The following is a 21,120-nucleotide window of genomic DNA, read 5'->3' as shown; positions in this document are numbered from 1 at the left end:
CTGTGAGAAACATCAAGGAGGCATGAAATTTTAGCAATATGAAACCTTTGCAATATAGTGATAACGTGGGAAGTGGGGATTTGGAGGGACCTTCACAGTAAAACCTTCAGATGTGACAGTGTTGAGGCATGTTAATGATCTCCTATGAGCAACTGACACAGCATGCAGAAACAGACACAGAAATTATTCACAGCTTTCTTACCCAAAGGCTGTTCCCGTTTATTGAAAGCACAATCTGCTGCAGTCAGCCAAGATCTACCTCCTATATTTCTGCCCCAAAAAAGAGAACATACCTCCTCATCTGCCTAGGCATCACCTTCTGATGTACCACAGTACCACAAACCCCTAAAACCAGCACTGGATTAACACAGCATTGCCACCAGGTAGGACCCAGCAGCACTTCCCTTCCTCACCACCACACATCCCCAGGGGAAGCACACTGTCCCTCCCCAGCCCTGAGTGACCAGCTATTGCCTTCTGCCTTGCTCGGCCATTCCCACAGCCCTTCCTCAGCAGAGCACTGTGATGGTCCCAGTTCTCTTCCTCTCTCACTGCCTTCCCAGTGCGTGGCAAAACCCCTTCCCAGGCACACCCCCTTGGACCCAGCATTCTGCACTTCTCCAGCTTGGGCTCAGGGCTTGGGCTCCTCTCGTGCTCTGTGTTTTCCCAGTGCCCAGCACAACAGGGAGCTCCTGGGTGACCTTCCCCTGCTCCTTCCCTGTCCTTGCTTACATAATGTCTGTGACTCATTCATAGCAAGTTGCCCGTAGCATGCAACATCTGGGTCTGTTTTGGATTTTCTCCTTCCTCTGTGAAGTTGTCAAGTCAGCTTTGGGATATTTTGTCTAAACTTGATCCTTATAAAGTTGATGTAATTAGGATGGGAAATCCTTTCCAATTTCATCTTTTGGGGGATAATCCCATGTTGCTGTATGCTATTTCCTCACTGGATGTTTGTGTTAGGAGAAGCCTTTTCTTCCTAGCTGTGTCTTCCATGTAGTTTTGGAACAGATAATCCCTGGGTCATTAACCCTTTCTGTGCTCCTGTTGAGCTCCTCTTACCTTGTACTCCTCAGCATTTTTCCCCCTATGTATAATCCCTTGAAAGGCTCCTCCATGTTTGGTATTTGAATGCTTGGAACAGCCTCTGTTTCTTGGGGTATGTGGCCCTTTCCACATAGGGCATTGTCTGTTTTACCTTTAAAAATGTACCAGATTTGTAAATTTGAGGGTAATGATTTATAGCCCAACTGGTCCTAATTATCTCATTACTAGTCAAATAAGGACTTCTTCCAAATATCACATAACAGATGGTGAAGAGAAATTTTATTTCCAGTTCTTCCTAGACTAACATTTGAGGTAGCATGGAAAAAGAGAGGAGAGGGCAGAGCTGGACACAGATGGTAAACATATTTGGTTTTAATCTGCATTTAAAACCTTCTCCTATTTTGGCCAAAATTTCTTACTTTCAAATCTGACTCAAAATTGATCAACTATTTACTACTCTATAAAGTTCATCTGTTTTTGTTTTAAGATGCAGCGATGTCACAACAAATCTCTAAGTTTTAATAACAATATAAAACCCAAACAAGCTACATTGTACCAAATGTATTTATGTTTTTCTTAGCAACAAATTTCTGTTACTACAATTGTAGCAAAGTAGAGATAAACAGCTGAAAAATATCTATGGTATACTGTTCATAATCCAGGATTTGAAGTAAAGTCCGGAAACTTTAATTTAAAGACTGAGTCATGTAAAAGGCAACTAGTACTTATATTACAGCTATACTAAAAGACACTTATTTTTGTCTGTATATTTTAGATTACTGCATGGCTAGTGATTCTTATCCATTGTGAAATCTTAATAACCAACTTTTGATCTTCTCAGGAATTTTATTTCAATATATACTGGGTAAATGTTAGTTATTGGCCATTTATTAATTTTCTTGACCTTGAAACTAGTTATATATTTTAAGGGGAATTAAAGTAATTAATTATGATAATACCCATAACAACCTGATCATATAGTGGAAGGTATCTTAATGTACATACCCTTCTATCACAAAAAAAAAAATCCAAAACTTTATGTAGACAAAAAGAAGAAGAGAATTCTAAAGAAAGTCCTAAATGCACATTACTGCCATCTTAGGAGCCACAGGATTCCAAGAGTACCTGAAATTCCCCGGACAGCTGTAAACCAACACTGGCTTGATTATTTATCTGCCTTTTCCGATGCATCTGCTGAGCTGTTGTGTTTAGGGAATGAGGAAAATGTTTGATTTACTCTTAGAGTTAGTGCTAGAGATTTTAATGTGTGTTCTCATTTTTACAGCAAGCCTCTCTTGTGGCTTTGAGGCACCCACCTTTTGCCTGTTTCCAATGCACATCCGTCAGGAGGAAAGAAAACGTTTAGTCTCAGTTTTGGGCAAACCACGGCAGTATCTCCTTCCCATCAGTGCCAGTGTCAATCCCTTCTTTGCTACCTGGATGGGAAAGATTTAAAATTTGTTGCAGTAATTTAAACAACAGCAGCAATTTTTCAGCTTTGTCAGCTGCCTCAGCCCCAGCACCCCCTGTTTTCTTGTGCTCTCCCTGCATCCCTGTCCGAGGCCAGCAGAGGTTGAGCCCGTGTGTCAGCCATGAACGTCTCCCTCAAACCCTCAGCCAGCACCATTCCCCCCAAACACCTTCCTGACTTTTCACAGGAATCCAAACACACAAGGCCTCTCACAAAGAGCAGTTTACTCATCCTTGCCTGACTTCAGCCTCCTGAGGCATGGCAGAGCTCCTCAAAATCTACAAATTCCATGGGTGGTGCTTGTGGCGTCCCCCTGACACAGATGATAATACCCAACACAATGATACCCTCAGGAAAAGTCAGCCCTGAGCAGCCATTCATTTTATGTGATCACCTTCTACAGAGTACATCTGGGACAAAAAAGGGAATGATTTCCTGTTCAACTGAAGGCAGGACAACCAGCAGGATTGAATAAAGTAAGTGAAACTGCTGTGAAATCCATGGCCTGAATGGTCTGTGCACTGCTCCTGGTGACAACAGGGAATTCAGTTTCTAGCACGTGGCACATAACTGTGGAAGAGTCCTGGAGTTATGTGTTTTGTGTTTATGGGCTGGGACAAAGCTGAAGATGTGGTACAAAGCAGTGGTAAATAGAGAGACGTGAGTTGGTTTGGTTGGTTTGGTCTGTTGGGGTTTTTCTTGCTAAAAATCTCAGGTTTTAGAGCTGGTCCTGTGCTGGGTGAGAACCTGACTCAAGATTTCTGTGTTTGGTACCAACACAACACTGCTGCAAATGCTGCCCACAGTACCCTGAGTGGTGACACAACAAAACCTATGGAATTGTGGAATCACTGGGGCTGGAAAAAACCTTCAAGGCCATCGAGTCCAACTTTGACCAAACACAGCCATGGCCAAGAACCCACTGAATCTATGGTATATTCTGAAGGCTGAAAATTTACCATGGAAATTTGACTTGAGGAAAACATATGAACATATTTTCTGCTCATTTTGGTGATACAGATACATGTAAAACTCAGGGGGAAAAAAAGCTTGTTCTTCAAGGTTGTATACACTGCTAATAAATAAAAAATGAAATTGGATTATAAATACCAGATCCTCACACAATGAAATTCACTTTCCTTCCATTGATTTAAGCAAGTATTAAATTGATTTAAAGGCAGCTGTGTCAACTTCTATCACCAAGGGGTTTGGTTCTGAATACCTAAGAACTTGATTTCTTGAAGTCTTTTATATTTATCACTCCCATGGTGCACAGAGAGGCTGATCATGTCTCAGCAAAGTGGAGTTTGCCAGACAAGTGAACAAAACCCAGACCCCTCACCATGTGACCCTGGTTTAGATCATTCCATGTGGGGACACATATGGATAGGGAAGTACATTTTTTCATGTGTATATATATATATATAAACTTATATGTGCGTGGAAATAAAATCATATTGATTACATAGACAACTTCTTAAATGATATATATCTAAAATATTAAAATGAAAATTACCAAATCCTCCTGGCTTGATCCCCTGCCTTGTCTTTGCTCCCTCATGTGTATTCATTCATCCCTCATGCTGGCTTGTCCCTGAAGGACCGAGGTCTGTAAGCAGAGAGAGAGTAACTTCTCTAAATCTCAAATTACAATAATCCAGGATTTAAGAAGCAAAATGGTACCATTACTGCAGATAATTGTAACCCTGGAGAAATAGGTCAGAGCTGCAGTTCATCTCACCACTGCTACCAACAAATGAGGTCACAATTTGCTTACTTTTACTGTGCTGTTGCTTTAAAAGAAAAGAGCTTATTTTTCTGTATTGATAAAGGTAATGAATTCCCAGGCAGCAACAGAAGAAGAGATAAAAGCAGGAATTAAATCTCTGGTTTGTGTGGCCTTGGGTATCCATCCCACACAACACAGGCACAAGTCAAGGCTCTTTTTAACACTTCTTTTGCAATCACAGCCACTGTTCCCCTTCAGCTGCATACAATGTGCATGCAGATTTAACAGTGTTTTCCAAACACCCTCAGTGGAAAGGATGAACATGCAGGCTCTTCTCACTCCTGGAACCTGCATTCTCTGGGTATTTGTTAGAGACAAGTTGTCTCTGCAGAACAACTAAAGGCAATGAAATAAGAATCTCAGCATTTTCTGTAATAGCTCTTGTGGAATGTAGTCATTCGAGGAAGAATTTGTGCAGCTGGTAAAGGCAGTGTGACTACAAAAAAATGCAGCCTCCCTATAAATTCTCTGTGATCCCTGAGGAAACCTCAGGAAAAAGGCCATTGCAATGCAGATTTGCATGGTTCCCTGAAGGATACTGCACTTCCACAAATCCTCCCCTGAAGAGATTAAGCTTTGCAGCAGTTTGCACTCAAATACAATTAATTTTGATGGCCCCTGCATGATTACAAGTGTAATGTTTAGTTTTGCTATCAATTACCACACGAGACTCTTCCTGGGTCACTACTCTGTGAGCTACTATGGCTTTACTTGTATTGAGCCATCTCCATTCTCTCCATAATTTACACATTTGGAGCACAATGGTCTCTCTGAACCAGCTCAAGTGTAAAGGCACAGTAATAATAATAAATAGATAGTAAGTTAATGCTTTTGCTGTCAAGTATTAGAGACATGGAAGAAATTAATGGCCACCTCTCCTGTTCTGCATCCTGGCATAGGAGTTCAATTTTAGTTCAAATAATAGATGTTTATGTGAATAATAAGACTTGTGTGCAGGTAAGTCACTAGCAGAGTCTTGTGTGCAACCATTTACTAATTAATGCAGTTTGTTAATGGCAAGTATTTGTATAAGTGTTGGTATTTAGGTAATTACTCACCATTTGTAAAAATCCAATCAACTTGTGCTAGGAGAGAGCTGTTAGTTCTTTCTGATTAAGAGAGGTTACCCTAACAGGAACCCTGGAAGTTTGCAGCCAAGGTTTTTTGAAGTTTTCTGCTTCGCTATTCACCTCAATATATACATCATCTGTGAAAGATTTACAGAGGAAACCACTTAAACAATGAAATATAAATGAGTCCGATGCATTTCTCTGCCAGGTTTTACCCAGAGCGGTATTTGGGGGTTTATGCAGGGATAGCATTGCCTAATGAATCTGGCCAAGTGGAATCAATATGAGAGTAATTAATTTAACTCCATCTTTTTATTTTTCAAAGTGACAGATTTATAATTACTGTCCCAAAAGCTAGAATTTTGTTTTCTCTTTTATTTTCCCCCCAGATTTCCTGCTCTTCTTTCTCTCCTTTCTTTTTAGTGTAAAAGGACTCTAACAGCCATACTAGCTGCTGAAATGGAGAAACCAAAGCAAAAAAAAAACATTTAGGCCACCACTTGTATATTTATTCTCCCTCTTTTTGCATTATTCTTGGCTATAAATATTTTTGAATGTTGTCTCTGTGGCTACACACAGAGGTTCCCTTTAGCTTTAGGCTTTAATGACTTAGTCACCAATGTACAAAAACCAGAAAGCATGGGAACCCCTGACAATTCACATCAACTCAAAAGCTGTTCCACTGACATTTGATGAGAGATCATTGCAGAAGCAATATTTGGAACACTACAGGAATGAAACAAGGGCTTGATTCCCTTTGTATAAAATGTTCAACAATCACCCTGCTAAAAGAGTGCAAAGATAGCAGACTGAGTGTATATGTGTTACACTTGTCTTTTTTAGCATTCATTTCCCCTCTCCTTGTTTAAACTAGTGGAAGTATTAAAGCTTGTGACAACCACGGTAATTTCAATTTAGACCACTTCAGTTTGGTGAGCACTTTCAATTTGAAGTACACGCTCCAGCAATTCCAGCAATACAAAATACTTTCCTTTACAGCTGCCCAGAATAATACAGGATTTGAGCTCTCTTAACTCTTAGTCTCCAAACTCCAAGGGGAAAATATTATTGCATGCTGAGAGTCCTTACAGTGATTTCTGCCAAGCCATGAAAAAACCCTGTAGTTTTACTCATCTGTGCTGATTGTTTTTGAGCAGTAGTGGAGGTTTTGGAGGGTTTTGTAGGTGAGTGTGCACTCACAGGGTGAGTGACTGTGTCACCCTGCAGCAGCTGTACCTGCTCCAAGGCCTGCAGATCTCATTGGGAGCTCTGTTTATTCCAAAGGCTGGTGGTGTTTGCAGTAGGTAAAATGGCTTTCCAAGCCAGCAGGAAGAGCCTGCTCCTGGGGACTACTGAGGTACTGCTGGAGGGAAGACGAATGGAATCTTTCAAAGATCCAAAACTGCATTTTGAGCACGTGTAGACACTGAACAGAAATATCATAACGTTTTAGTAAAGCAGAATCAGAGTTTACAACCCAGTGAGTGCCTCTACATCTCACCTGCCTGGAAATTTCTCAGGGTTTCAGTGGGACAGGACAACTTTTTCCAAGCATTTCTCTTGCTGAAAAGGAGAAACTGTTGAAAAAGATTGCCATTCCCAATGAACAACTCCCATAGCTTCCCCGGAAAACAACATTATATGCAATACATGAAAAGAATATTAGAACACACTTACCACACGTGGTGGAGGAGAATGTGGGTACCTTCTGCCTGTTCCAGCTCATTCCCTTGGCACTGCACTCCACACCACCAAATCCTGAGGAGCTGCTCAGGGGTTTTGCTGCATTAAGGTGCTGCTTTCACACGGCACCCGGATTCTTCTTGCTCCCACACTGCCAAGCCTCTGGTTTAGTCCTGGAGGGGGAAGTCAGAGCCAGCAACCAGCACCAGGAACAGGAGATACAGAGTGCCCACAGCACGTACTTGTCCCACCTGCACCTTCCTATCGGTTTCCAAATCACAGCAAAGTAAATGGTACGGAGCAAACTTTTCCTGGAGCTCCAAGGGAACTGCCAGGCAATATCTCACCTGGCTGTGGTTGTGTACAATCACTGCGCACATAAATCAAGTGTGACATTTCCATCAACACAAAGTGACCGTAATTGGACTCAAGCAGTCTCTTAAAACAAAAGTAAATTATCTAGATACATGTAAATAAGTCCTGAGAGTACCCTTCACCTCCACACAGCTCTGCTTCCATACCTGTTGCTTGATTTAGAGTTTTCAGTCCTCACACTGTTACTTTCCATTGTCTGCATGGATTATTTATTTTACATCAGAAAAAAAAAAAAAAAAGAAAGGCAAAGGAAAAATAATAAAAGTAATAACTTAACAAAAGATGAAACCATATGTTCCTTCTTTCTGATGTTAAATCCACTTTGGGAGCAAAAAAGGTTATTCGCTCTCTTTGATCTTGAATATGTTGGGTAAATTATATCTCTGTCTAACCAGTTCAGTGATTTTCATACTGCACTCATACTTGACAAGGAACTTCACTGAAGTCTCTGAAAAACCTGCAGCTGTGAAAAAAGCATAAGCAAGAGGCTAGGATATGTGAGAAATAAGTGAATAAATAAGAGCCAGTTGTGATTCCTGCATGAGAAGTGAGCATGCAGCCCTCTGCAGCCAGGGTGTGCTGCCAAAGCAGGTGAATTAAGAGACCAAAAGGGATTTTTTTATATTTTGTAAGTTGACAATATGGCATAATTCAGAGATTCCACATTTACTGAATAAAAACCTGTAAGGAAGCTGCTATTTACCACAAAAGCAGGCTCTTGGTCACGTGTGTGTGTGCACATGAGGGTACAAGAAATTTTCTTAGAATGCTGACATTTATACAGGACTTTCTTTACTTACTACAAACATAGTATGTGTGTAACCTGGGTTTTTTTTGGAAGATGATAAAAATGTATACTCCCTCTTCCCAGTGTTTCCCCCAGAAGCCTCCATAGCTTGCCAGGTATTATTTGCTGAACAGTGAACACTATTGCACAGCTATCTCCCAGCTGTCATCTGCTTTTGCTTTAGTCATTCTGCAAGATTTGGGAGCTGGGTTTCATTGTTTCTACACCCAATTCAACTGGTAACTCATAACATGCAGATCAGCTAAGTGACAAAAAGGAAAGGTCAGGACAATCAGAAAAAATTTTAAAGAGGATTATTTAGTGCAATCAAGTATTTGTTAATACTTTGCCCTTCTACATGATTACTATTTTCTGTTTTAAAGTCATTTATTGCAAGAAAAGGGTATCTCCTATTCCTGAAACACCCTTAGAATATTAAAATATCTTAAATACCTTAATATATTAAATATAAAATACCCTCAGGTATTTCCTTAGGTTTAATATATTTGGGAAAATTGTCAGAAGCATATTAGTTGACTTTTATTCCAGTTTTAGTCCATTCTGAAATTCTACTCAGCAATTCATCTTCCTCAAGAAAGTTGTATTACTCCAATATTATATGATAGAAAATGCTAAGTCAGAGTCCTGCATAAAAATTCCTGATGAAGTCTTTCCTGTCGCACCTCACTGTTCACGGTATCCACAAACACACTGCTATAAATGGTATTTTTTTAAACTGTATGAGACCTGTTTGATGGTTTCACCTAAATCAACATCAGTGGGTTAAATAGCAGGTTCAGGGTTATGTGGTTATTGCAGTTGCCAGGATCAGAAAAAAAAATCTGTCATTTCCAGTAGAGAAATGAGAAAATTTAGTGAAACCCATGAACAAATAACACCTGTACTGCTTAAAAGCAAAATAACACTGAAAGTAACTGGCCTAGAAAGTGCTGGTTCTATTGCAGACCTGAAGGCCAGGTGAGATCAAGGCCCAAGAGCAGGGCAGCAATGCCAGCACAGGTGTGAGGGTGCAGCCCTGGCTGCAGGGCCTGTGTTACCTTGCCCTTGGGGGCACACCGAGGAGCCCCAAAGCTGCAGCACTGCAGACTCACATTTCTCTTCACACAGAAAAGCAAGGCACAATTCTTCCCAAAATTATTCTTGTCATTTGCTGTGCCTGTGTTTGTGCCAAAGTAGAATGCAATATGGAGACTGTTTACCCAAAGTGATGGGATTTTGCTTCCTTGGCCTATCAGGGCCAGGTGTCTGTGTGTGTGTGTGTCAGGACTGTGGGCTGACAGTCATGAAATTCTGTGCAGTGTGTGCAGAGTTGAGTGCTTGGCAGATTCAGTTTAGATGTGATGTAACATAGTGTAATATGGTATAATGAAATAATGAATTAACCTTTAATAAAATGAAGTCCTCCTCATCATTCCTTCCTTCACCGGGGGTTCCCTGTGAATACTGCACAGCACGGCTTAGCCAAGGCCAGGCTGAGGCCCTGCACCATCCCAGGAGCACACAGCACAGGGTGCAGGCAGCAGCGCAGCTCTGAGCTGCTCTCACTCCCTGCAGATCTTGGGGCTGTTGCAATGAAGGCCTCTCTGTTTTCAAGGCAAAGCCACCATGGCCTGGCCTGCCAGGGCAGCCTCAGGGCTCCTCCGTGGTGTCTCCTCCAGAGGGAGAATCTCCTGCCCAGAATGGGGTGCTGAGGGCCCCTTCCATCTCAAGGACATTGCAGATCAGGGGATATTCAAGAGCTTGCACCAGTAACAGAAAATGTGTTTCATGCACAGATGAGGCCGCTGTACCCATGCAGAGCTGCTGAGCAGCTCAAGGGGCCCCTGCAAGTGTTTTCACAGGAGCATGGAACAGTTTGGGTTGGAAGAGACCTTACAGACCATCCAGCCACCCCTTGCCATGGGCAGGGACACCTTCCACTGCACCAGGTGGCTCCAATCCCCATCCAACCTGGCCCTGGACATTTGCAGGGATGTGTCCTGGGTAACTGTGGCTCTGCTGAAGGGAAAGCCAGTGTTTGGATTTGCTCTGAATGTCCCTGCAGCTGTGAAACGTGGATGGCAGCGCTGCTGGAACCAACTCTCTTGTGAGGTTTCCTGTACTCTCTGCTAGCAGGACTGCCAAGAATATTCCTCAGACAGCTTTTTTTGCAGTCATTTGGAATTTCACACTCTAGATGAAAGCAATTCAAAAGCAAATTGAGAAGCAGAGCTTAAAAGAAAGAAGAGTATTTAAGGTTAGTTGTTTTAAGATTGAAGAAATAAGCAGGCTTAAAGGGAAAGACTCCTTCTTTTGGAATCAAGAATGCACCTTATGGATCCAGAATGCCTCTGGATCTCTGCCTATAGCTGGAAACAACTGAACTGGTACAGTAGCATAGCTGGCTTATCCATGTTTTGGAAAAGCAGTCCTCTCTTAGCCTGGGGAAATGAAGATGTGTAAGCATATTATCCTCTGTAAGAACTCCACATCTGACACTGCTTTTTGTTTTCCCCACAAAACTCTAGGCAGGAGAAAGCTCAGCTCCCCAGAATCTTCAGCAAAAGTCTCTGGTCTCTGGAGAAACTCCCCAAGCAGCCTCCAGTCCCTGTGTGTGTGATCCTCACAAGAGAACTATTTCCATCTCCAGCTTCCCTGAGGACACGTGTTTCCCTTCTGAGTGTTTTTGTACTACCCACCTCTTGGTGAGCAGCTGCAAACAAGGAGACGTGCTGGAGTCAGCTCTGGAACTGCTCCTGAGTGCTTGCTTGTGCCTCATGCCAAGGAGCTCCAGTGCTTGGGTTTCATGTGGAATATTGTCTGTGCTGTCACCACGGGCACAGCTCCCAGGTCCTGCAGGTTTAATGAGCCTGAGCACACTTCTCACATCTCCAGGCACGGCAGCTGGAACCTGAAACAAATATTCCAAGCTACATTTCCCAAGGTATGTAGAGAGGGCCCAACACCAGCCATCAACACACAGAGGTCACTGATTTAGGAGGATTTTTATGGATGGAAAAGTAGAGGTGCCCAAAGTCCTGGGTCAGGACGCTTAATACAACTATTTGTGTTACTATGAGAGTAACTTTGCTAGCATTGTATCATAACAGTTACAAGTGTCTTGGATTGTCTTTCATTGCCTAAATATCTGCTTTTGTACTAAATATTCACATGGACTGTGACTGAGAATACACTGAAGTCATCTCCTCATATAAAAATCCACACAAATGCTTCCATTGTTTGGAGTTTTTTGTTCAAAAGTGGATGAAGAATCAATATCTTTCCTGCTCCATAAACCAATTCTACCTGTATTTTTTCATAGAGGATGAGTGTGTAAAGCCAGAGTCTTCATTTGAGGGGAACTCTGTCATTATCTTCCATCTTCTGCTTCTGTATCATTCTACATTTCACAGCCCAGAAGCTTACAGGTCCAGCTGAAGGATCCTTGGATCCTCTCCCCTTATTCCAAGGGCTCCCAGAAGTGCAGAGAGTGGTACCAGACACAATCCCACCTTTTGTCTCATGCTTCTCAGATGCCTGTTCTTCACAGGAGCTGCTGCTACACTTCTCTGTGAGGAATGCTGGAGGAAGAAGTCACAGCCACAGTATTTGTAGAGAACGTGAGAAGAAATATTGTATTTTTAAAAGAAGAAGACAGCTTGAGCAGGAATGAGAACAAATCAGAGTGAATCATTTTCACTCACTGAACTTAGTACAGAAATGGGGGGAAAGGGGTGAGTGTGAAGATACTTCCCTGTCTCATTCTATGGAGTAATAGCAAAACCTGCTCAGGACTGCTTTAAAACCTGCATGAAGCACTTAGTGGAGATACAGCTTCTGTACAAGTACTTAGCAGAGCAAAATCATACAGGAAGAGAACCCATGGGCTGATTTAACTGTGGCAGAAAGGCCACCACTAACTGTGTCCCCACCTAGCACATCTACACAGCTTTTAAATCCCTCCAGTGATGGTGATAAAAGTTACTCTGGTCACTCTGGAGAGAGAGCATCAAGAAGATGAAAAGGCAACCTGGCACCCTTCTAAACAGGAAATCCTTTAAAGAGAATGATGCTAAGTGATGGCAAGCACCAAGAGCTGAGGGGGAGGGATGGGAAGTGAACCTGGCAGGGGTAAAAGCTGGAGCAGAAGACGTGCACATAGGCCAGGATTTCAGTGCTGAGCATTGAACACCTGCCCAGCTCAGTGGTTCTGGGGTGAAGAAATAAATGCAGCTGTCTCTGGAGAGGTGGGCTAACAGTGCTTACCCATGTCCATCCTGCACTGACTCATCTCCAGGCCGTGCTGCTGCAAGTTGGCCTCTGCTGGGGAGGAAAGCTTGGCAAAAATAAAGTTCCTCGCTTGCTCAAGGTCTTTGTGCTGACTAGCAAAGGCCAAGTTCCCCAGCAGTGCTGGAAAAGGTGCCAGGATGTGTAACTCAGCGAGCTTGTCTTTCTTTCTTGGTCACAAAAAGGAGTTACTGGCCTGCACTGTGCAGGATGTGAATACCTCCCCCTTTATCTCCCAGGAAGAAGGGAAGGGCTCCAGTGAGGATCTTACCAAGGAGTCCCCTGACACCTCAGCCCAGAGCACCCTGTGTCCTCCTCCCTGTCCCCCATTTAATTTAAAATAAAGAGAATGACTTCACCTTTTCTTTGAAAACAAATAATAAACCACTCAGCATTTTAATGACAAATCCTTACTGAGGTAAGCAATGCTTTGCTGGACTAGGAGCTTTTTGTGTTTGGTCTCAATCTATGCACACCTTCATACATAAAGAATTTTAAGATGATCTGAGGGCTAAACCAGGAAATTAGAATCAGAAAAACAATTACAAAGAAGGTGCACACTTCTAACAATCTGGGTAATTAAACATTGGAACAATTCAGCAAGATGGGGGCGGATTTTCCATATGGTTTAACATGTTTGTACTTAGGCTGCTTCATAATGAACACGTATCTGTAGCAAATTTATGAACACAGTTTGGTAACACAGATTTTTGCTTCAACTTGCAGCAAGAGCATAAATAGACTTAAAGTCATTAACAGGAAGGCTAATAGAAAAAATGAATCACACCATGAGCCACACTGGTGATCCCACCCACCTTTCAGACAACACAAGGCAGAGTCGAACCAATCTCCAAAAGGGCAGATTGGGATAGAAAAGAAAAGAAAAACAATATTCATAAGAGATTTATAATTAAAGCCCAAGACTCATTTCCGTTGGAAACAGATGGCCAGGCAAAGGCATTGGGGATAATTTAGCTAAAGCCTGTGCTTCAACTTGCTAACAAAAGCACGGATTTAATCTTCCATGCAGAGGGCAACCTGTTTATTGCGTATTACAGAGCAGGAAACACCCGCATGGCTTCAAAGCTGACACACTCACAGGGCCAGTGCACAGCCAGCACTGCTGGGAAAGCACTGCCTCCAAGCAAAAGAAATTCCAACTGCAAGGGAACAGAACAAACAAGAAGACTGGTAAAATCCCAGGGAAGAGCGAGAGATTGAGGGCTGGGTGAATCAGGAGAAACCTAATGTAGTGATAATGGGTGGGAGATGCTAAAGATGGTCAATAAAACCTTTGTTTTCCTTCCTTTCTTTGAGGTAAACCAAGGTTACTGTGTTGCAGGATAAATCTCAGCACCAGAAACACACTTTTAACACCTTGGGAAGTCTTCTGTCTTGGGAGACAACACAGAGAAGAGTCCCTGACATGGCTTTTCCACTGGGAATACAAGGAAAGTGTTGAGAACTTTACACCTGAACTTGCTCTCCTTCCATCCACCCTCCCCATAATGAACAATCTTGCTTTACTGCTGTCACACCCACCTCAGTGATTCCCCAAATGCCCCTTTACACCCCTGTGTGTCTCTCACCTGGACCTGTGCTCAGCAGGAACTACAAACTCTCAGACCTGCCCCACTCTCATTATCAACGCTGTTCACGCTTCCAGCAGTACTGACTCCCTTGCACTGCAATTCTGCTTCTCCTGATATGTTCTGAAAGTACTTGGTGAAAAAAAAAACCGTGTAAAATAAATGATCTTTGGGGAAGTAGTATCACTGGACAATTATTGCCTGATGAATTCTGGAATTAGAAGAGAGACTAAGTGAATTTCCTCATTCAGCAGTGACAAACCAGCACGTTGCACTTGGAACCAGGAAAATCAGAACAAAGATTTCCCTGTAACTATAGAAATGGAGCAGCTATTTTATGGCACTGATTACTCACCTCTAAGATCTTCAACATGTTCTGCTGGGAAATGCAACCACTGAAACACTCCTACTATGCATGAGACCCTGAGGGCTATATCTGAACAAATATATTTTCTCTGATTTCAATTAGGGGAAATTAAACAGAGCCTACCCTCTGGAATGAGGAAATGGGGAAAAGTGACTTTTGAAAACATAATCCTCATACAAGGACAGGTGTATTTTTCCTGAATTACACATTATAGGCATGGCTGCTGTGAGCATATTATGGGATATAAAATATAATGAGAAAGTTTATTCTATATCCTTTTTCTTTTTTCTGCTTTGCACAGGCAGCTTTTATAATATGGTTGTAGGGGTTGAGACAGAGAATGGAAATGCTGTGAGAAAACATGAAATCCTTTTTCTGGGATATTTTCAAACTTGAGTGTTTGGTTTGGTTATTTCTTTTTCTTTCTGAGAATAAACAACACCTAAGGAGTAAAAGATTGCCTCACACAGAACAACAAAAACAATCACAAACTCCACAGCCAGCTCCCTGCCTGGGAGTGCCATCCCAAGCCCAGAGCAGCAGGGGATGCTCTAGGCTCAGTGCAGCCCACAGGGCTTTCTCCACAGGAGGTAATATTCCTGTACATCATTTGTAGGACACTAATATTGGAGTATTTTGTTTACTTTTGATGACCACACTTTGTACAGTCTGCTGAAAATCTGGAGAAGGGGTGTAAAAAAACTTCAGCTCCTACTTGGGAACTGGAGAAAGTGCCATAAAATGATTAGACTCTAAGGAGCCAATCTGTTCAGCTTCTAAAAAAATATTCAAGGTTGGAATACAGATGTACAATCAAGAGAGGAAAACAGCAGGTGCCAAAGGACTCTTTGTCTTGTGGATAAAAATAACAAAGCTGGAATCTGTAACCAGACCAAAAATCAAACTAGAAAGAAGGCATTTATACCTTTAACTCAGATATTAACTACTGCAAGAGATTTACAGTGGGAAGCAATGGATTTTCCATATTTTTCTGATCTAAGTCAGAAGCGGATGCTTTTCTTCATGTTAGTTCAAGAAACAGCTACTTTCCAGTTAAACAGAATTTCCTGGGTTTGAGCAATGAAATGGGACTTGAAGACAATGATAAGAAATGGCAACCTGAACCCTGTGCCTTTGGGAAGACACTGTGTTCTATGTTTCACAAGGCTACTGTGTAAGCAGACAGGCCAATGAGAATGGCTCTTGGATGTTTATGAATTTAGCTGAATTTAGGACTCTGCTATAGGAAATGTTTCCTGTGTGCCTCTGAGGAACAAGCGCAGCTAACACAGGAAAGACATAATTCCGCCCAGAGTTCAAGGACTGTCTCCTAGTACAGGTCCATGCTGGCCTCTGGCATGGACGAGAAAGAAACAGAATGTCACTGGGATCTCAGCCTGCTGAGACTTTTCCACAGATTTCGATATAAGCACTCCACAAGTTCAGTCAGGCTGCAGGGTAAGAGAGTGATGGGAGAGAAAGACAGGAACCATTTAATCTCAGCTTGCTCATTACCTGGGATAACTGCTGGATCTTGGCAGGCTCACAGGCCAAGGAGCTGAATGGCTGCTGGTGAGGGCTCAGTGGCTGTGGCAGGGGAAGCAGCACACTGTGTTCCTCCTCACAAAAAGCAGACACTTCTTGCTCTTCTCTGCTGCCATTCCATGCAGGGGCTTTCTAAGCAGACTTTCACATCCAATGTTGAAAGCAGAATTAATCATGCAGCCTTTTTCCTTGCAAAGAGAAGAGAAAAAAAAGTCTAGCAGCAGTAAAAGCCTCAAAGAAATCACATTTAAAGACAAAAGAGGCTGAAGTCACATGGGCTGAAGGCCAGAGCTATGTGCTCCCTCTGTACTTTTTCAAATCCTTCACTGCAGATTTCTTTCAAATTCTCCACAGCCACAGAGTAATAGGAGATCAATTCTTCAGGTCTGCCAAGAGATTGCTTAGGGGTCACTTGAGAGCCTAAACAATTTGGTGAAGATAAACACCACCAACCCAATATGCTTTTTATCAACGCTAATTATATTCCCTCCATCCAGAGTGACAAGATGTAATGGAATCTGCTGATGAAAACCAAAATAAAACTGGAACCAATTACTGTAAAAAAGTATGTCGTGAGAGAAGGACTTCAGAATGTTGCCCAAAGGTAAGACATTACTAGTTATGCCCTTCAAGTTTTGCCAATATTCAGAGCTTTGAAGCTTGTGTTTCTTTAGAAGAATATTAGATGATGATATATGAAGCATTTCTTTAATGGCATACAGTTCCCTGTCCCAAAATGCTCCTTTTAAGCAACGTGCAATTTCTTCATTCAAAGTCTGACAGCAGTCACAGCTTGGTGCTCTTCATCTTCTCACAGGGCCACACTTCCCCTCCTTCTCCAGCCATCTTAAAAACCACAAATGCAGCTTGGTTATCTAAAAGGAATTAGTCCCTAGCTTTGGATTTTGGCAAGTCTTTACAGATGTTGTCACTAGTGATGTCCATTTCCAAACTGTGCCCACACACTGCTGGTGTAGGACCATTCCTACACTCAGAGTAAGGTTCTGACTTTTTCCTGCACACTGTTGCATGCTGGCCCAGCTCAACTAGCAGAAGCAAGCTGCATTTAATGAGGAATAAATAGGTCCTTGCCAAGTAATGCTCATAAGTGATCTTTTGAAGCAAATCTAGGGAACAACAAATGTCATGGCCTGCACTGATTTCAGGTGATTAAATACTTGACTTTTACTGAGACACTGATGTTTATAAGGAATTATAAAAGAGTATTTTTCAGGCTACATCAGTATGACATTTCAGGACCCTGTTCTCTCGTTATGGAAATTCACAATAATAGTTGTTAATCAGTTCTGTAACTTCAGTCATAAGCTAAACTTCAGCAACCTTGCCCTGGTTATACCTGAAACAAATGGAATTACTGAAATAACTTTAAACCATATTATGGATTATACTTTTGTTGTACCATTAATTCAAATCCAAGTACTTAATTATACCTTCTTTCATGTGGTTATCTGTATTTATATTTTTTGTTATTAGCTTTCTTGGCAGAGATGAAAGCAGGAAGCATAACACAGGAAAAGAAAGCATTTTTGTATTTTCACATTGGCTTGCCTTTGACACAAATCCCCCACTCCATCAAGACCTTGACTTATGATCCACAGAAAAGAAATCATGTACATTACTGAGTATTCCTCTGAACAGAATGAGATGCTGAAGTGGAGCTTGTGTAATTTTGTAGTCACCTTATTGTCATTTGCAGATGACAAAAGGAACCTGCATTCATCTGGGAGTGTTACATCCTGAAAACCAACAGGTACTTCTTCCAGTACTTGGGTATAGTGCACATCAATAGTGATCAAAATAACAACCCTTTATTCATAGATCTCCTTAGCTGAAAAAAACCAAAAATCCTATCAAACATATTACAATTAATTTTCTTTCTTTTTTTCCTCAGAGATTTCCTGCACCCATTCAGAGTAGGACCTGGGATATCCAGCACCCCCATTTGCACGAAAGAATACCACTGGGAGGAATTGACTATCTCACACAACATGGTGGAGTGACCCCATGGCCTGACACACACTGTGGAGTGACCGCACAGCTTGCCGTAAAATGGCAGAGTAATCCATGCTCTGCCACAAAATGGTGGCGTGACCCCATGGCCCAATACAAAATGGAGGAGGGAGTGACCCACAGCCTGACACAAAATGGCGGAGGGAGTGACCCACAGCCTGACACAAAATGGCGGAGGGAGGGACCCACAGCCTGACACAAAACGGCAGAGTGAGTGACACACAGCCTGACACAAAATGGCGGAGGGTGTGACCCACAGCCTGACACAAAATGGCGGAGGGTGTGACCCACAGCCTGACACAAAATGGCGGAGTGAGTGACCCACAGCCTGACACAAAATGGTGAAGTGTCCCCACAGCCTGACACAAAACGGCTGAGTTACTCACAGTCCCACACAAAATGGCGCTTTGACCCCAGAGCCCAGCCCACATCTGCAGCCCGTTTCCCTCACACACCCTCACCCACCATGGCAGACCGACACCTCCACGTTCCCCTGCCCTGCCCCAAGATGTCGGCCCGTCTCCCTCACCCCAATGGCGCCGTGTGTCCGTGTGTCCCCTCAGGGCCCATCAAAGCGCGGCCGTGCCCGGGGAGCGGCAGGGGAGCGGAGCAGAGCCCGGGACATGCCCCAAGCTCCCAGGGCTGCCCTGCCATGGATCCAGAGGCCCTCAGGGCCTCGCAGGGCCCCAGGGTGTTGCCTACATAGCTTTCTCCTTTTTCTTCCTCCTTTTTCTCCTACCTTCTTCTCAAAATACATTGTACACCAAACTAAAATATTCCAGGCCATGTCTTAGAAAGTGCCCTGTTGTGTCTGGATCAGTCAAAGTTTGACTAAGTTAAAGTTTACCAAGTTCAAGTTTGTGAAGTGCTTTACTTTGGGTGGTGTTTAAAATTTGCAGAGTATGTCACTGTGCCTTCGTGCTCCAAATTTTGCAGGTCTGGCTGAGCTTCACACCCACACGGCCATCCCCTCCCATCTTCCCCACAGGAAAGGACTGACAGTTCTGCTTTACTCACCATTCCTGCCTGGCTTCCACTCCTCTTTACCTGTAGCTGTGCAAGAGTGTTTTGTCTCCAAATTTATGTAAAACTAAGTAACAACAACACAATAATAATAATAACAATAACAATATTATTGGTAATAAAACTTTAAAAGTCACTGATGATGTTAAAGTTATCTTACCATTAGAAGATTGTTTGTGAAGAGCTTTAAAATAAAATTGCAAAAACCCGGAAAAGACAGTATTCTTCTGAAGAACAGGCTGGCCCCCTGAAGGTGCGGTTGTCTGAGACCAGGTCAGAATTATATCCATCCTGCCTTTTCCTTGTGCCCACACAGAGTCTGGAGAAAGCTTATGTCTGTCCCCTACCCAGCCTTTCTCCAGGTCTCTTTTCCAGTGTTTACCCATCAAACCTTCCCCCAGAGTGGGCATGTAACATATCTGCAGATGCAAACAAGCTGTGAAATCCAGCTGGGAGCGTGTAGGAGCTACTGAGAGCTCGGCAGACAGTGGGGTTTGAGAGCTACACAGCACCCCCATGAACCAGAGCCCACGGTGCTGCTGCAATGAAACAACAAGTGTTGTGTGAGAGCAGACACATTCAGGAGTGCAGCTCAATTGTGGCTATTTCCTACCCCACTCTAAAGCCAACTTTTGCCCTCCACTAGATTAAAATATCAGATTCACTGAAAATGTACTCCCACTGAGTACTCCAAGAACACTTACTCTCGTGGCACATTTATTTAACACAGAGTACTGATCCACTGCTCTGCCTTGCACTGGTTACTTTCAAGGACTCCCATTCTGCCTGAGAGAGAACAGATATTTTATAGAAATATAATTATAGAAGAAAATGTTGTCAGGGAATAATGTTCCCTGCTGCTTTGGTCCAATGAAAGCCAAAGCCACCATAAAACTTTCAGGAAAAGGGCAATAATTAATTCTATGAGGATAACACTCTATCACGCTGCCTTGCGGCTATTATGACAAAATAAATTAAAGTATCGTAGTCTCTCTGTATATGGTTTAACTTATACATCTAATTTTCGTATTTTAAAAACTACCTTGAAAAATTAAATTAATCTTCTCACACATATGAGTTTTATAGATCACATTTTGAAGAATAATATCTCAATATGCTATTCTCATTTCTTTTAAGGACATCAACAGCATGCTTGTTAAAAAGTGAGAATTTAGAGAACATCAGAGTTCCTGATTACTCACTGGATGGTGTGGATGTGAAGAAAAGCTAGACAGATTTCTAAGGAATTAATTAGTCATCTTATGGACCACACAGCATGAAAAACAACAGTGACAATATCAAGCACTTATGCAGATACACACCATCCTTTTATAATTATTATTTACATGCAATTCTCCAAGTGCATTTCTGTGTCCTCCCCAGTATAGTCATTACGGAAGTATCTCTAAGAGCTGCCTGACTTGTTTCTGTGTTTTGTTAATGGCAGCTTTATTCTTCTTTACATCTTTAAGTAGGCCATTTGCTGGGGTTTGGCAGTATGTACCTGCAGTTAGCTGCCTTTTGAAAAGGTCAGAGGTTGCTGGAGTTCTGGACAGCTGTATTTCATTCAGATTTCTGTGTGCACTGATTTAGGAATGCTCAATTTTTTAGCCATAATCCACTTATATAAATATAATTTTTGAGTTAAGTAACACACTGCTGAAAAGCAGGCTTATCTGAAATTTTACCCAAATAAATTATAGCCATTCAACAAATGAATCATCAATTTTACTTAACATAATTCATCTTGAAGCTTATATGTGTGTGTGCATTTTATCAATTACCACAGATCACCACCAATGTGCAGCCAGTCCATGCATCCATCATCCATGCAGACACCTTGGAAAAGGGCAAACTTTGAAGCATGTCTCAAATGATATATATATAGGGAGAAGAAATTCTGTTTCAGAAGCAAAATGTCATAAAACATCCCTGCACCAAAAATAATAGTAATGAAACACCTTACTTGAGTTTGTTTAAAACAAACTAGGCCAGAATTGCCATTTTGGATGCAAAAAAAGAGGCAGACCGCTTTTATGAATGCCATAAAAATAAA

General features: G+C 42.2%; 1 protein-coding gene and 1 long non-coding RNA gene across 2 annotated transcripts in view; one reads left to right on the top strand and one right to left on the bottom strand.

The window, feature by feature from the left end:
• Positions 1–21,120, bottom strand: part of LOC102062974 (arylsulfatase J) — a 77,558-nt gene that overhangs the window by 10,482 nt on the left and 45,956 nt on the right. The window contains exons 3-6 of the transcript XR_012580608.1: positions 15,981–16,198; positions 7,055–11,133; positions 4,035–4,127; positions 2,364–2,483 (exon numbers count right to left, since the gene is read on the bottom strand). The gene's annotated coding sequence lies outside the window, so the exon portion shown is untranslated. The remainder of the gene's footprint in view (positions 1–2,363; positions 2,484–4,034; positions 4,128–7,054; positions 11,134–15,980; positions 16,199–21,120) is intronic.
• Positions 13,346–21,104, top strand: LOC141729219 (uncharacterized). The gene is made up of 4 exons (XR_012580609.1): positions 13,346–13,700; positions 13,827–16,614; positions 17,728–17,781; positions 17,923–21,104. It is a non-coding gene; the product is annotated as an uncharacterized LOC141729219 (long non-coding RNA).

Source organism: Zonotrichia albicollis, chromosome 5 (assembly GCF_047830755.1).
Source record: "Zonotrichia albicollis isolate bZonAlb1 chromosome 5, bZonAlb1.hap1, whole genome shotgun sequence".
Classification (NCBI taxonomy): Eukaryota; Metazoa; Chordata; class Aves; order Passeriformes; family Passerellidae; genus Zonotrichia; species Zonotrichia albicollis.
Note: the sequence above shows the minus strand (reverse complement) of the source record. Positions and strands in the feature narration are given on the sequence as shown.